This window comes from Balaenoptera physalus, assembly GCF_965194825.1.
Source record: "Balaenoptera physalus genome assembly, chromosome: 8".
In the NCBI taxonomy this organism is placed as follows: domain Eukaryota; kingdom Metazoa; phylum Chordata; class Mammalia; order Artiodactyla; family Balaenopteridae; genus Balaenoptera; species Balaenoptera physalus.
In genome coordinates this window covers 44,419,835-44,435,141 of record NC_138887.1, presented here as the reverse complement: position 1 = coordinate 44,435,141, position 15,307 = coordinate 44,419,835, and the positions used below count along the sequence as shown (strand labels likewise).

At 33.4% G+C, this 15,307-nt stretch overlaps 1 long non-coding RNA gene across 1 annotated transcript in view; it reads right to left on the bottom strand.

Moving 5' to 3' along the window:
- Positions 1-1,163: 1,163 nt before the first annotated feature.
- LOC309665809 overlaps positions 1,164-15,307 on the bottom strand; it is a 95,999-nt gene continuing 81,855 nt past the window's right edge. The window contains exon 2 of the long non-coding RNA XR_014266723.1: positions 1,164-13,852. This is a non-coding gene — a long non-coding RNA (uncharacterized lncRNA). The remainder of the gene's footprint in view (positions 13,853-15,307) is intronic.

Below are 15,307 nucleotides of genomic sequence, written 5' to 3'. Positions count from 1 at the left end.
GAGTGGTTGTACCATTTGGCACTCACCTGATCAGTGTATGAGAATTCCCATTGCTCTGTGTCATGGGTCTGCAAACTATACTTCTTGAGCCAAATTCAGCTGTACTTATAAAGTTGTAGTGGAGGAGAGGGTGTGGAGAAAAGGGAACCCTCTTGCACTGTTGGTGGGAACGTAAATTTATACAGCCACTATGGAGAACAGTATGGAGGTTCCTTAAAAAACGAAAAATAGAACTACCATACAACCCAGCAATCCCACTACTGAGCATATACCCTGAGAAAACCATAATTCAAAAAGAGTCATGTACCGCAATGTTCATTGCAGCTCTATTTACAGTAGCCAGGACATGGAAGCAACCTAAGTGTCCATCAACAGATGAATGGATAAAGAAGATGTGGCACATATATACAATGGAATATTACTCAGCCATAGAAAGAAACGAAATTGAGTTATTTGTAGTGAGGTGGATGGACCTAGAGTCTGTCATACAGAGTGAAGTAAGTCAGAAAGAGAAAAACAAATACTGTATGCTAACACAGATATATGGAATAAAAAAAAAAAAAAAAGTTCTGAAGAACCTAGTGGCAAGAAGGGAATAAAGACACAGACCTACTAGGGAATGGACTTGAGGATACAGGGAGGGGGAAGCGTAAGCTGGGACAAAGTGAGAGAGTGGCATGGACATATATACACTACCAAACGTAAAATAGATTGCTAATGGGAAGCAGCTGCATACCACAGGGAGATCAGCTCGGTGCTTTGTGACCACCTAGAGAGGTGGGATAGGGAGGGTGGGAGGGAGGGAGTTGCAAGAGGGAAGAGATATGGGGACATATGTATATGTATAACTGATTCACTTCGTTATAAAGCAGAAACTAACACACCATTGTAAAGCGATTATACTCCAATAAAGATGTTTAAAAAAAAAGTAAATTTCAACCCAGAATTCTACATACAATGAAAATATTCTGTAATGTAGGAGGCAAAATGAAGATACTTTTTAATAAAAGATAAGTAAGAGAATTCATTGTTGGCAGACCTGTACTTCAAGGATTGCTATAAAAAAGTCCTTCAGATTGAACAGAAATGATACCAGATAGGAATTTGGCACTTTAGGAGAAAATAAATAGCGTCAAAATTCGTTAAATATCTGAATGATTGTAAATTTCTTTAAAATACATATACTATTTAAAGTAAAAAAAAAAAAAAAAAAGTTGTAGTGGAACATAGCCACACTCATTTGTTTATGAATGAGCTGCTTTCATGCTACAAAAGCAGAATTAAGTAATTGTGACAAAAACCATATGGCCCTCAAAGCTTAAAATATTTACTATCTCATCCTTTAAACAAAAAGTTTGCTGATCCCTGCTCTGCATCCTTGCAAAACTTCATGTTGTCAGTTTTTTAATTTTAGCCATTTTCATGTATATGGAATAGTATTTCAATGGGGCTTTAATTTGCATTTCCCTCATAACTAATGATAATGAACATCTTTTAATTTGTTTATTTGCCATCTGTATACCTTCTTTTCTAATATATCTATTGAAATATTTTGCTAAATTTTTAAATTGGCTTTTTGTCTTACTAATAATTTTGAGTTTTAAGAGCATTTATATAATCTAGATACAAGTCCTTTTGTAGATATATATGTTTTGTGAATATTTTCCTTCGCTTTATAACTTTCTTTTTCATTTCCTTAAGTTTCTTTTGAATAGCAAAAATTTTAGTAGGGATCAAGTGCAATATATCATTTTTTTCTTCTTTTATGATTGTTGGATATTAAATCTTGCTTATCGCAAGGTTACATTTTTTTCTCCAGTATTTCTTCTAAGGGTTTTACTGGTTGAGTTTTGAAGGACTATGACCCATTTTGGGTCAATTTTTGGATGTAGTGTAAGTAAATGTCAAGACTAATCTTTTATTCCATGTCAACGTCTAGTTGTTCTATATGTTGAAAAGACATGTTTTTCTCCATTGACTTACCTTAGGAAATTCATCAAAAATCAGTAGCCTATTTCTGGTTTGTCTAATTTTCTCCATTGTCTACCCTTTTGCCAATAACACACTGTCTTGATTTTTGTATTCTTTTTTCTTTTTAATTTTATTTATTTTATTTATTTTTGGCTGCATTGGGTCTTCATTGCTGCGCATGGGCTTTCCCTAGCTGTGGCGAGCAGGGACTACTCTTTGTTTCAGTGCACAGGCTTCTCATTGTGGTGGCTTCTCTTGTTGTGGAGCACGGGCTCTAGGTGTGCAGGCTTCAGTATTGTGGCATGCAGGCCCAGTAGTTGTGGCTCACGGGCCCTAGAGCACAAGCTCAGCAGTTGTGGCACACGGGCTTGGTTGCTCCGTGGCATGTGAGATCTTCCTGGACCAGGGCTCGAACCCATGTCCCTTGCATTGGCAGGCGGGTTCTTAACCACTGTCCCACCAGGGAAGCCCGATTTTTGTAGTCTTAAAATTAAATTGTATCAGATGACCAACTCAGCTATATTTTAAATTTTAAAATTTCTTTGGTTCTTCTAAGTGGTTTGCTTTCCCATAAAACACGCCCCCCCAAAAAAAAGCCTCCTGAAATTTTAATTAGGATTTTGTTGAATTTATAAATCAACTTGTGTTTCTTTAGATATCTCATTATTATTGATGTTTAATTTCATTGTGGCCAGAGAACATACTCTGATATCAGTCATTTAAAATCTACCGAGAGGGACTTCCCTGGTGGTCCAGTGGTTAAGAATCTGCCTTCCAATGCAGGGAACGCGTGTTCAATCCCTGGTCAGGGAACTAAGATCCCACATGCCATGGGGCAACTAAGCCCATGTGCTCTATAGCACACATGCCGCAACTAGAGAGCCCACATGCGGCAACTACTGAGCCTGTGCACTCTGGAGCCCTCATGCCACAAAAAGAGAGAAGACTGTGCGCCGCAACGAAGAGCCCGCGCGCCACAACAAAAGATCCCATGTGCCGCAGCTAAGACCCGACACAGCCTAATAAATAAATAATAAAAAATGAAATAAAATTTAAAAAATAATAATTTTTAAAAATAAATAAATAAAAAAATAAAATCTACTGAGAGTTGTCTTAAGGCCCAATGTGTGTGCTTCATACTGCATTTTAGATCCACTATGTGTTTACTGATCTATTTTTGTCTACTCATTTTAATAAAATCCCTTACTATGATTAGTCAATTTTAATTTTCTTCCCTTCCTTTAGTTCTGTCAATTATTGCTTCTTGTACTTTATGGTTCTTTTATAAGCTCGTACACATTTATGCTCAGTATGTCTTCCTGCTGAGTTGCCCCTTTTATCATTATGTACTGTTTCTTCTTATCTTTGGTGATGCTTTTGCCTTGATGTCTACTTTAGATGATATTAACATGGTCAACCCAGCATTCCTATGCTTAATATTTGCCTCTATTTATTTTCAAGTCATTTGTTTAATTAATGCTGAAGTTGAGCATTTAATGCATTCTGATTTCTGTTCTTTTGTCACATATATCCCCCCTATTTCCCACCAGAAAAAGAAAGCTTTTAGGATCTTACATTTGTCCCTGATATTCTGACATGTAGTTATGTCAGATTTGGGATTTGTTTTATTTTGTGATCATTGCACTAAGCACTAAGCAGACCCTTTTAATCTGAAGACTTATGCCCTTCATTTATGGGAAATTTTCTTGTTATATATAAAGATCTTTATACCTTTATGTCTATATATAGATATATAAATACAGATAGATACAGATAGATTGATATATATGTATAAAATAATTATCTATATATATAAATAGATATGTGAAATATATATAAGAAATTATATATAATATATGTAATATATAATATGTATTTCTTCCCTGAGTTTTCTGTCTTTTCATTCTGTTGGCCCTAAAAATCTGATATTTGACTGCTTTAATTGATCCATTAATTTTCTTTAACCTATATTCCTCCATTTTGTGTTCTTGCTGTCATACTTTTTGGGAATTTTTCCTGGTTTTGTCTTCCGACAATTGTATTATAGTTCCTATTCCAGTTATCATAGTTTTAAATGCTAAGAGCTCTTTTTTGGTTCTCAATTTCTTTTTTCTTATAATCTTGTTTGTTTGCTTATTTATTTTTAATAAATTAAATATATTTTATTTCTGGAAAATGTTCATTATAGTTTTGAGATGTTCTTCATGTCTTTCATCGTTTTTGTTTTCTCCTAGTTCTTTCAGTTGCTATTTTGAGGGGTTTTGTTTTCCATTCATGTTGTCAGATTTCCTCTTGAGTCAGGTAATTCTGAGCTGTCTATTGGTAAAATATCAAACCATTTTTGGAAGCATTGTATGGGTAGGATCGGGGAGGGAGGGATTAGAGTGTATTTTATGGATCATTAGATTACACTTTGTATTGAAAGGTAAGCAAATCAGTCTTTTCGCAATGGACCACCAAATGATGATATGTGGGGTACTTTCTCTAGTGCTGTTTAATTTCTCCAATAGTTGGCAGAGGGAAAATACTGAAATTGATCGTTGATATTTTGGGAGCAAAATGGGGGAAATGTTGACCTCCTTATTTTTATCCTGGTAAGGTATGCCTTTGAGCGCTCATCATCTCCCAGTTTCCTTAGAGTGAGTGGGTTTGCTTTTCTTCTGAGGTCTTCTAACTCCACTTTGTCAAGTTTATTCAAATTCCTTATCCCCAAATTTCCCTAAAGTCTTATATTGCTGTGATCATTTTTATCATTCTCTTGGTCCTAGTGGATGAATATATTTCTGTTTCCTTGTTTGTTAACTCTCTTATACCTTTACTGGGGCTAAGGGAGGGAGAAGAGATGGATTTGTATGTTTAATCTTCCTGGTTTAATTGGAATTCATATTATATTCTTAACAAATAATCAGATATTGTATAAACAGATTTATAAACTTAAATATGATTATGAATGATGGTGATGTGTTTCCAGAGGTTTGATAGGCAGAAGAAAGAATTTCCTAAGTTTCTCAGGAACAGATATCTAGACCAATGATTAATTATACTTTCCTCCCTTGTGGCCATATCTTGAGAATCATTTTATAACTTATTGGCACCTTTACTATATGAAGAGAAGAAAACTCACATGTCTCCATTCTAATACATACTAAGAAATTTTACTAAGAGATTCAGTAGAGGAGGGATTGGAAATTATTGGCTAAAACGATGCTTTGAGATTATCTGCAGATTTCATTACTCATGTTATTTCTGTTCTCCTATTACCATAGATAATTGACTATAGCTTAAGTGGGAGTATAGACTAAAATACAGTTACAGCTCATCTGGGTTTCATCAAAACTGTATCCCTGTTGGGGCACAACTGGACTTTGAAACAAGTTATGTCTGGAAGTACTACCCAGAGTCATCAGAGATTTGCCTGAGGTCTGAGACAGTTGCTGTGGAAACTATCCCACTCCACTCTTCTTTAGTGAAACCTCAACCAACAGCAGTTAGCCAGAACTGAAAATAAGAAAAAGTGAAGAAATAAGCAAAAAGAAACAGGTATTAACATTAGTTGAATTTGTAGACTGTTGTACATAGATCCATGTAGATTAGTTATTATGAATGGAGTTTCTGGATCAATTAATTTTAGTCAACACTATAAACATTAAGGCTCAGATCCTCAAGTTTTTGAGGAATTTTGTCCCACATCATTCTAAACATGTGGTCACAAGTTCCTTGAACTTTCTTTGTTAAGCACAATTGTGTTTTGTTTCTAAAAATGAAGTTAAAAAAATTCAGACCAAAACATAGAATTAATTTTTAATCAGAAAAGCAGCGACATTCAGATGAGATTATTTAACAGTCTGTATTTTAAGTAGTGCTTTTCTAAATATTATTAAAAATCTCAAAAAAGTATATCAAACGGTATTCAGAAAGCCATCTTACTGAATAATATAACAACTGACATGATTTGAAATGGTGTTAAAGCTGTAAATACATTGTCAAATTGTCAAATTGTGATTTTTTTGGGGGGGGAGTTGGGAATTTTGAAGTGAAAATACATTTTTTTTAAATGATGGTATTTATAAGATTTTTCACCAACAATACTCACAATACTAAATTCTCCTTGTATGGTGATTAAAAAGCTATCAAAAGGAGTATGGGGATACAAAGATGAATAAAATAAAAGCGTGTTTAATCATAGAGTATTCCCAGGATATCTAAGATCAGTTACATCAATAGAAAAATCAATTGCAGTTCTACGATTATTTAAGAACACCCCAAATTTCCCTGTTAAGCAGTCAAGAAGTCCCTATACACAATGACAACTATAACTTGCTATATAGACTGCCATTCTGCCATAGATTCAGTTGGTAAGGAAATTATGATATCAAATGGATTGAAACACATTGCTATTATCAGGTAATATGCAAAACATATCCATCCCTTACCATGAATCTCATCCAATTTTTAAACTAGTGGATGGGTGTGATGCTCGAATTCATAATTAAAAAGAAGATACACATGTTGAAGTGGCTATTTTGAAGAAACTACATGAAATGGTTTTATCAATTGGTCTGCCAAAATGCCTAATTTCAATCTCATCCATTCATCTAGCTAATTCCATATAAACTTTCACATCTCGGCTCAATGCTACTTCCATAAGAAAAGCCTTCATGTTTTACAGTATTGTCATGCTTGAAACTTCTTGTTCAATGCTATCTTTTATATGTTATATTTTCTATTAAGTTAGTGATTGTGATTCTCTATTTACTGTTTTATTCACTAGTAGTTGCTCAGTTAATATATTTATTATTATTGAGCTTATATTTAAACATTATATATTTTGCTTAATTATTATCATGGTTTCTTATTGCTTTCAGTAAAATATGAGAATACCTATGAAAGTGGCTTTCACTTATGGATTTATGGACATGTTTGAATTATCAAATCCAAACTATGATAATGACTATTATATCATAAGCTTTTGCAAAGTTATCCTAAATGTGTTGTTGACTTATTTTCAAAATCATAATAAAAATCCTTGATTATAACCTAAATTTAAGTGCAACCAAGAAGGGGTACACTATATAGTAAAAAAAAAAAAAAAAAAAAAAAAGATGTCTAAAACTTTGGCTTGAGTATCAGAAGGAATTAATTACAATTTTTTACTTACTAGTTGTTTCGTTTTACCAAAGAAAACAAAGTTAGAACAGGAAGAATTTTTAAAAATGATTCTGCACAATTCTTTTAGGTATAAGAATGAAAGAAGTGAGGAGAGAAAAGCACAATGATTTGTCCCAAATAACCAGAGTCAATAGAAAGCGTAGGTATAGAAGACAAATTTTTGAAAGCTATAAAGACACTTTTTCTACTGCAAACATGTGGACTTCATTTTAGTTATTTCCCTCCTTAAGAATTGTGTTCTTTAGAAAAGTTGTGCCTCAAGCAAAAAATAAATGATACCATTCATGTTTCGTGAATGAAGTAAAATCTTTCTCTCTACAGCCTGGTCACTTAATGTAAGAATATCCAACAAAAATAACAAACCTAATGCCACTCATTTAACAACAAAATGATGCTGTCAGCATTTTGATTAATGTCTTTTGAATCAAGAGACCATTGTCTTATAGATAAATTCTAGAGCAATTGATAGTCTAGACTCTGAAGTTGGATGGAGGTGCCTTCTAAATTAAATCCTTTCATATCCCACAGGCTGAGATCATGCACATCTGAGATGTGTTAGTTGAAATTCCACACAATCCTCAGTTGCCAAGTTTGCATGGACTGAACATGATACAAAAAGCAAAGAAGCTAAGAAAAATTAACATTAAAAAATGAATATTATACAAAGGTCCTACACACAGCAGTGAGACGAGAAGGGCCCCTAGCATTCTCCATTCACAGATTTAAACCTGAAGTTGAACTATACTTAACCCCAGGAAGAAACTCTGAAGGTAGGGAAAAGAGTTTCAAGACTGAGCAACCAAAAGTGAAATAAGTCAGAGACAGACAACTACTGTGTGATCTCACTTATATGTGAATTGTAAAAAGCTGAAACAAAGTAGATTGGTGGTTGCTAGGGATTGGGGGTGGGGGAAATGAGGAGAATTTGGTTAAAGGATACAAACTTCCAGTTACAAGATGAGTAAAGTTCTGCGGATCTAGTGTACAGCATGGTGTCTATAGTTAACAATACTTTATCGTGTGCTTGAAAGTTGCTGAGAGAAGATCTTAAATGTTCACACACACACACACACACATACACAGAGTAATGTGAGGTGAAGGCTGTGTTAACTAACTTTATTGTGATGATCATTTCACTATACATATGTGTATCAAATCATCATGTTGCAAACCTCAAACTTACCCAATGTTATTTGCCAGTTATATCAAATAAAGCTGGAAAAGAAAGATTGAGTAACCAATTAATTCAGAGGTATGGTGTGAACAGCTTTCTGTTGGGGACACATAATACAAGATGTGATTCTTTCCCTCAAGTATCCGGCAATTTAATTGAAGATGTACTTTTCTCACCATTTTACCAGTTCAACATTCATTTCCTGAATATTTAGAGCATTCAGGTATTATGATAAATCTTTGGTAAAAGAGGAAGGAAAATAAGTGCCCTATAATCAGAGGAATGTCATCACGGGAGCAATATAGTAAACTTTTCATTAAAATATGGTAAGTGCTAAGATGGCAGGGTGCCCACTTCTCAGTATTTGCTTAGCCTTCATAGAACTCCCATGAGAAGAATATAGGAATTTAATTTATTTAATTATGGTGATAAATATAGACAAATAACCTAATATGAAACTGGCCAAAGCATATAAATAGGAAATTATATCAGACTAGACTGTAATGTGCAGCAAGCATATGAAAGGATGCTAAAGCTTACTAGTTGGAACCTGCCAACTATAGCAGTAATGAGATGCCATTTTTCTTCCATCAAGTTGGTGAAAATTAAAAAGAAGAAAACAAGTCAGTGATTTCTAGGGTTCCAGGAAGTAGGCTCACTCATTACTAGAGAGAATCCAAATGGCCATGAATTCATGAAAACTGATCAAGAATAGGTACTAAAATGAAAATGCATATATTTTAATAAAATAACAACTAACAAACAAGTAGGGCAAATCAACAAGGACAAAAGTGAAAACTCCTCCAAGAGTATCCAAATCTTCACTACTGGGGAAGAGTTAAGTAATGCAGTTTTAATCTGGACTATTGACTATTACACGTTAATTAACAGCACGGGTCAGATCTATGCATTTGACTGGAGACCTATTCATGATGTATGTTTCATGAAAAACTGTTTTTGCTAAACAATGTTTATGTTGTGATGCTTTTTGTAAAACAGATTACATAGAACTCGATCGATATGATATATGTATACACATATATGTATACATATGTACATGTTCATCAGTGTGAAGAAAGATGTGGAAGAGGCTGGTGCTGGTCTTGGCAGCCTGGGGCATGAGGAAGGGAGTTAATGTAGGTGATTTAATGTAAAATTTTCCCCTTACATAGCTCCTTATATTTTCACTAGTTGAGGTGAACACATGTTGATTTTGTTTGAAAATATTTATTATAACAAAACATAGATATTCTGGGAAATAGTGAGATGAATGCACTTGAAATATTTTTTTGGATTATTAATTGTTTGTCATTTATAGACCTGTGGCTTTTCCCCATCCATTTGTACAGGTAATCAAGAGATTAATAATATTACTTCTAAAATTAAGATATTATAAACCAAAATAAAATTGTTAGGGTTTTTTACACTAATTTGTGAATTATTTTTCTATCTTTCACCGCACCTACTAATAGGTAGGTTGGAGTAGGTTGCGTTGTACAGTAACACTTTATAAATGTGTTATTGTACATACACGAATAGTCCATACACAGAATGTAAGAAACACCATTGATTAATGTTCAGAGAGAAGCCCTGACATATCTACATAAATCAACATGCAATTGTGAGAAAGCAACTCCAGCTCCTTTGAGAAGATATTCTTTCATGAAACTGAAGTGCTCCTGACCTGGGTCTGAATAAGTAATTTTGTCAGTCCACTGCTCAGGGCACTGTGGATAAAACCATGAGGCTGGTACTTCACAGCAGTGATTGGCCCAGATGTTTGAATTTTGATTATGTTTGAGATGGAAACATTCAAAAATATGTGCTTTAATTATAGACATGGAAATAATTATTTCTCTGCCTCATCCATCACCCTGCCAAGGCTGAGATATTTTAACTACTGCTTTGTCCAATGAATTTGTAAACAGACATTCTGCAATTCTGCTAGAACTGTTTTCAAATTACTACTTGTATATAATTTGCTTCAAGAAATATGTAAATGAATACTCACATACATACATTAATATATTCACCGATTATTTCTCTACTGTCTGGTCCACATGAAAAAACTTCCAGAGAACCAGGGAAGATATTTTTCACAACAAAATAACCTACAAAACATACACTAATCTTTGACTTTTAAAATACATCCAAAGGTCTTTGTTATGGCTAATCCCAATTTTCTAATAGAAAGAGATGCAACTTCATATCACTTTTATACGTTCTTTTTAAAAATTTTATTTATTTATTTATTTATTTATTATTGAGGTATAGAGTCACATAAGTTTCAGGTGTATAACAGTGATTCACGATTTTTAAAGGTTATACTCCAATTATAGTTATTATAAAATATTGGCTATATTCCCAGTGCTGTACAATATATCTTTGTAGCTATTTATTTTATACATAGTAGTTTGTAGTACCTCAATATTCCACCTCTATCTTGTGACTTTTATACAATATTTATTTACACATTTTTGCAACTGCCAAATTTTGTGGATCACAAAGTGAGAAATTCTATCTTCTGTGATAAAGTTTGCTGAGAAGAAATTAGGAATATTTCTGATTTGTATGTTTCATGCTTCCTACACATTTTTATATGATATTGCCTTCAAGTAAGTAAACTCTTGAGCATCTCCTTCATTTTCAGAATAAAGGATCTCAAGTATTTTAAGTTTTATCTACTCAGGTAATTAAACGGGACCCAGGGTTTTCATAAAGAAAACCCTGCATATCGTAGTGATAGACTTTTTTTATTTTAAGTCAGGCATCACTATACTGCATTCTGAATAAATTATTTAAATACATTCATGAAATTAGCTATAATTTATAGCAGCAATTTCTATATCAAATCTTAGTTAAACCATATATCATACTAAGCACATATTCTACTTTCCCATTTTACCTTCCAAAGAAGCACTGACAATTAGGCACCATTTGACATTTGTCATGCTTATCGTCACAGCTGCAGTGACACTAAAGGAGACTACGAATGGCGAGAACAGCTTTTTGTAAAGAGTAGAAAGTAAAGGAAAATAACGATTGCTTCTCCTTTGCTTTGAGTGGTTGGAGGCAGATAAGCGGATTTGTAGTGAGGTCATCAGTCACAATGGGGTGGTAATTTGAAAATGGATTAGTTTAGAAGTAGCGATTTCTGCTCCATGGGCTTCAGTGCAAAAGTCTACCTGATTCTGTAAGAGACCTCATAAACTGGCAGAGATTAATGCCTACCTAATGTGCCATTATGCACTGGGCACACTTCAGTGATTACAGCACAGCTGTGGCTGGGTTTTGCTTGATAGTTCCTTAGCACTTGCACCACAGGTGCTCCACACAATTATTTTTCCCAAAGGAATAGACTCTTTAGGGAATTAAAGTGGACGAGAGAGGCTTTTCTTCCTAAGAATCTTTTCACTTTTAAACTGAAGAATGAACAGTGTCAGATGTCAGTAATGTCAGCCCAATAACAAATAAAGACTAAACAACTTATGAGAAGGAAATCATCCTATATTATATGTCTGGATGGCACTTTCTTATGTTTAAAATTTTATTGCATAAGACTATCTGACTGTGTATCTTGAAAGAACATGACAATACAAATTCCAAGTTGGAAATGTTCACTGTTTTAAAGATTATAATTTCATATCGAAATGTAAGAGCATTAACGAGTATTTAAGTTGTTTAGCTTTTCTTACAGGCCATGCAAATTAGTTGGCAACAAAGAATGAGAAGGAATTCGGTCAAATGAATTTACAACAAAATTTGAATATGAGATACCTTACCGATAATCCTTAGATTCTTATGCTCAATAGGTTTCTTCACTATTGCTTGCAAATGTTATGCGTAGGAGCAATGAATAAAATATTAAAGGCAGGTAAAATAATTTGAAATGTAAATCCATATAGTATAAGTTAATAAATTCTGTTTTATACTTTAAACAAAGGAATATTAGTAATGTTAGTTATATGAAACTTTCCATTTTCAGCTCTTTAAATTTGATATGATATGTAATGACATGGTATGAACAACATTCCGGGGTAATGCATCACACAGAAAGAAATTTATTGAGAATAATTTGTGATTAATTCCTTGGCACTAGTTGGAATAATATCTGGTAAATGGTCTGAACCCTTTGAAGTCCTTTTTTCTTCCTTTATTTAAGATAAATAATGTGTTTATAGTTAATAACCAAATTTAGCAGCAACATCAGGTTTCATTTTGCTGGCTGACCTGTTCTAGGGAAAAGGAATACAATTACAATGATTAGCAAACCATACTCTTTAAGATTTTAGGGGCATATAAAAGGGTTTCCTGTCCCAAATCATTCCTCAATCTGCTCACACAAAATCCTTTCAAAAAGGAACATTCATCTAATCCACAGTTAAATATATTAATCTCTAAATTAAGTATTCCTAGTAGAGGTAACATACTAACTTGAAATAGTTTAGTACATATAACAAGGATGGTGACAGTCCCATTTAATACTTCCAAAGAATTATGTTCAAATTCCAAATGGATAATTATTTTTAAAGAAAGGACTTAATTCAGAAGAGAACTGTTGCCATGTTAGGGGACTCACCATGCCATATGGAAAAAAAAAACTTATTGGGAAAATTGGGGAAAAGAGGCAATTTGAAGGCTATCACATGAAAGGAAGATGAAGTTTCAGCTGTGTAAATCCACCAGGGAATACTTGGAATACTCCCTGGCTCCTTAGACATAATAGATAAATAGGAAGAATAACATTTTAGCTTATAGAACAATCTAAAAAATATAATGAATGGAATGAGCTATGTTGAAATTATTACAAACGGTAATCCTTCTCCAAGGGTATTGAGCTCAGAGAAGAGATCTTTGGATTCTGAATTAGCCATGGTTGCAGGCATATTCTTTAATATTTTGTGACACTATTGTTTTATTCATAAAATAAGTAGGTTAGTCCTATTTTTAAATAATAGAAATTATCTCCTAGGTGCCTCTTATTGGGTGTATTAGATGACCTAAATTTGGGATTAACATATACACACTACTATTTATAAAACAGATAATCAACAAGGACCTACTGTATAGCCCAGGGAACTATATTTTATGATAACCTATAAAGAAAAATTCTGAAAAATAAAAATTATCTCTAAATGAATAGATAAATACTTTGTGTGTTACATTTTTAAAATGATCAAGATGGAAGTATCCATTGCCTGAAGTATAGAAAAATAAGACTCCACATTGCGTTTATGTGTGGAGGGGGTGATGATTCTTAAAGAGAAATACTGGAATACAGAAGGTAAATTTTTCTTTCCTTCCCATGTTTCTAAAGCCAGCATTGATCCTTGTTATAGTTTTTGTATAGTGTCATGAGTTTAATACAATTAATCTAGTTAAATACTCACTCTCAGTGTCCTATAATGACTTTCTATTTAAGGCAAACCGCAGAGGCACAGTCTGAGCCTACAGATATTATGGCAAACCTGTTGCGAACAAAGAACATTTGAAGCGTTTGGTGTAGCTGGCTTACACAACGGCACACTGGACAGAATACTTACTGCAGGTACTAGTTTTTCCAAACTTGCCTCCATTTAATATACATAATCATAAATCTGAAAAAAATGTTTTTGGCCTACTTTTCAAGGAAAAGAAATCCATAGACAAGGATTAAAATAAACTCATTGAAGAAACTGTTGTAAAAAGTTAGTAAATAAGATGAAGATTTGCATTATTTGAGAAGTAAGAGCTTTGGTTAAAATGGTGACTGGAATGGACAGTTCCTCACAATTCATTCTTGGAAAAATAATCCAATTAGAAAGACTTGTCAAAGACATGCTTTTCTGAAATTATTGAAAAATGGAAAAGAAACTTCACATTTGAATCAAATGGGATGTCACCTTAAAATAAAGCAAGATAATAATAATAATAACAGATGTAGCAGGTCATGGGTTTTCAGAAACCAAATAGGCTGGGGAAAAGCAATGAAGAACAGAAAGGAATCAGGCCTGGTAGAAGAGGAACACTCTTCCAGTGATATTATTTGGCAGAATGAATTTGAAAATACATCTGAGTGGAGTTTGGATTAAGAGAATGATAAAAGAAAAAGAGAGATGATGATACATTGGAAAAGCAAAATAGATGATCCTTTTCAGCTTTAAAAATGCTGTGATTCTAGGCTTTAGATGATTTGGCATGAAAAATTAAGAGAACATGGCAAGTTTAGTTATTCATAACAAAGTAAGATAATGTGAACTTTATTGAATTATTATATTCATTGAGGGATAAAAATACCTTGACTCTGGTGTAACTTAGATGGAGCAGAACCTGGGATGGTGCCTGGTGTGTAGTTAGGGTCAGTCATTTTTTAATTGAATTATCCCACTCATTTCAGTAGATGCTGAGTTAAATACTTAAGGAACTTCTTTGCTCTGTGTTTGTGTGTCTTAGAGAAAATACTTACATTTTCTAAAAATTGTGTAAGTATAGATACAATGTATAACTTATTGCTTTTAAATATTAAATATAAGTATTGATGATATGAGTTGCATCAAATATTAAGAACCTTGGAAATACATTCTTATTGCATTCTTAAGTGGTGCAAATGTAATTCCTTGCATTTAAAAAGTTGAAGCATATACAACATACTCAGGAGCCTAAAACAGCAGAGCATAGCATTAAAGAATCAGTCTTCAGTGCAGAGGGAGAGTAGCAGTAGAGTTCAAAAGTTGCCTACCTTTGAGGGCTGGCTATTTCTTTGAATTCTATCTGCTATTTTGATAAACTTTTGCTCAAATTCTCTAAGGCCTGTTTCTACAGAATGGGAAGAAACAATAGTACGTGTATCACAGAGCTATTCTGAGGAAATGAGTTGAAGTAGTAACAGTTTTTCCAAGAAATGTTAGCTACCATTATCTAATAATATGAGAATCCTATCAAACAAAAGGTTGTAAATGGAGAGCTTTAAATACTGTTTTCTTTTTACTTTCCTAGAGAGTCATATTTATTTAT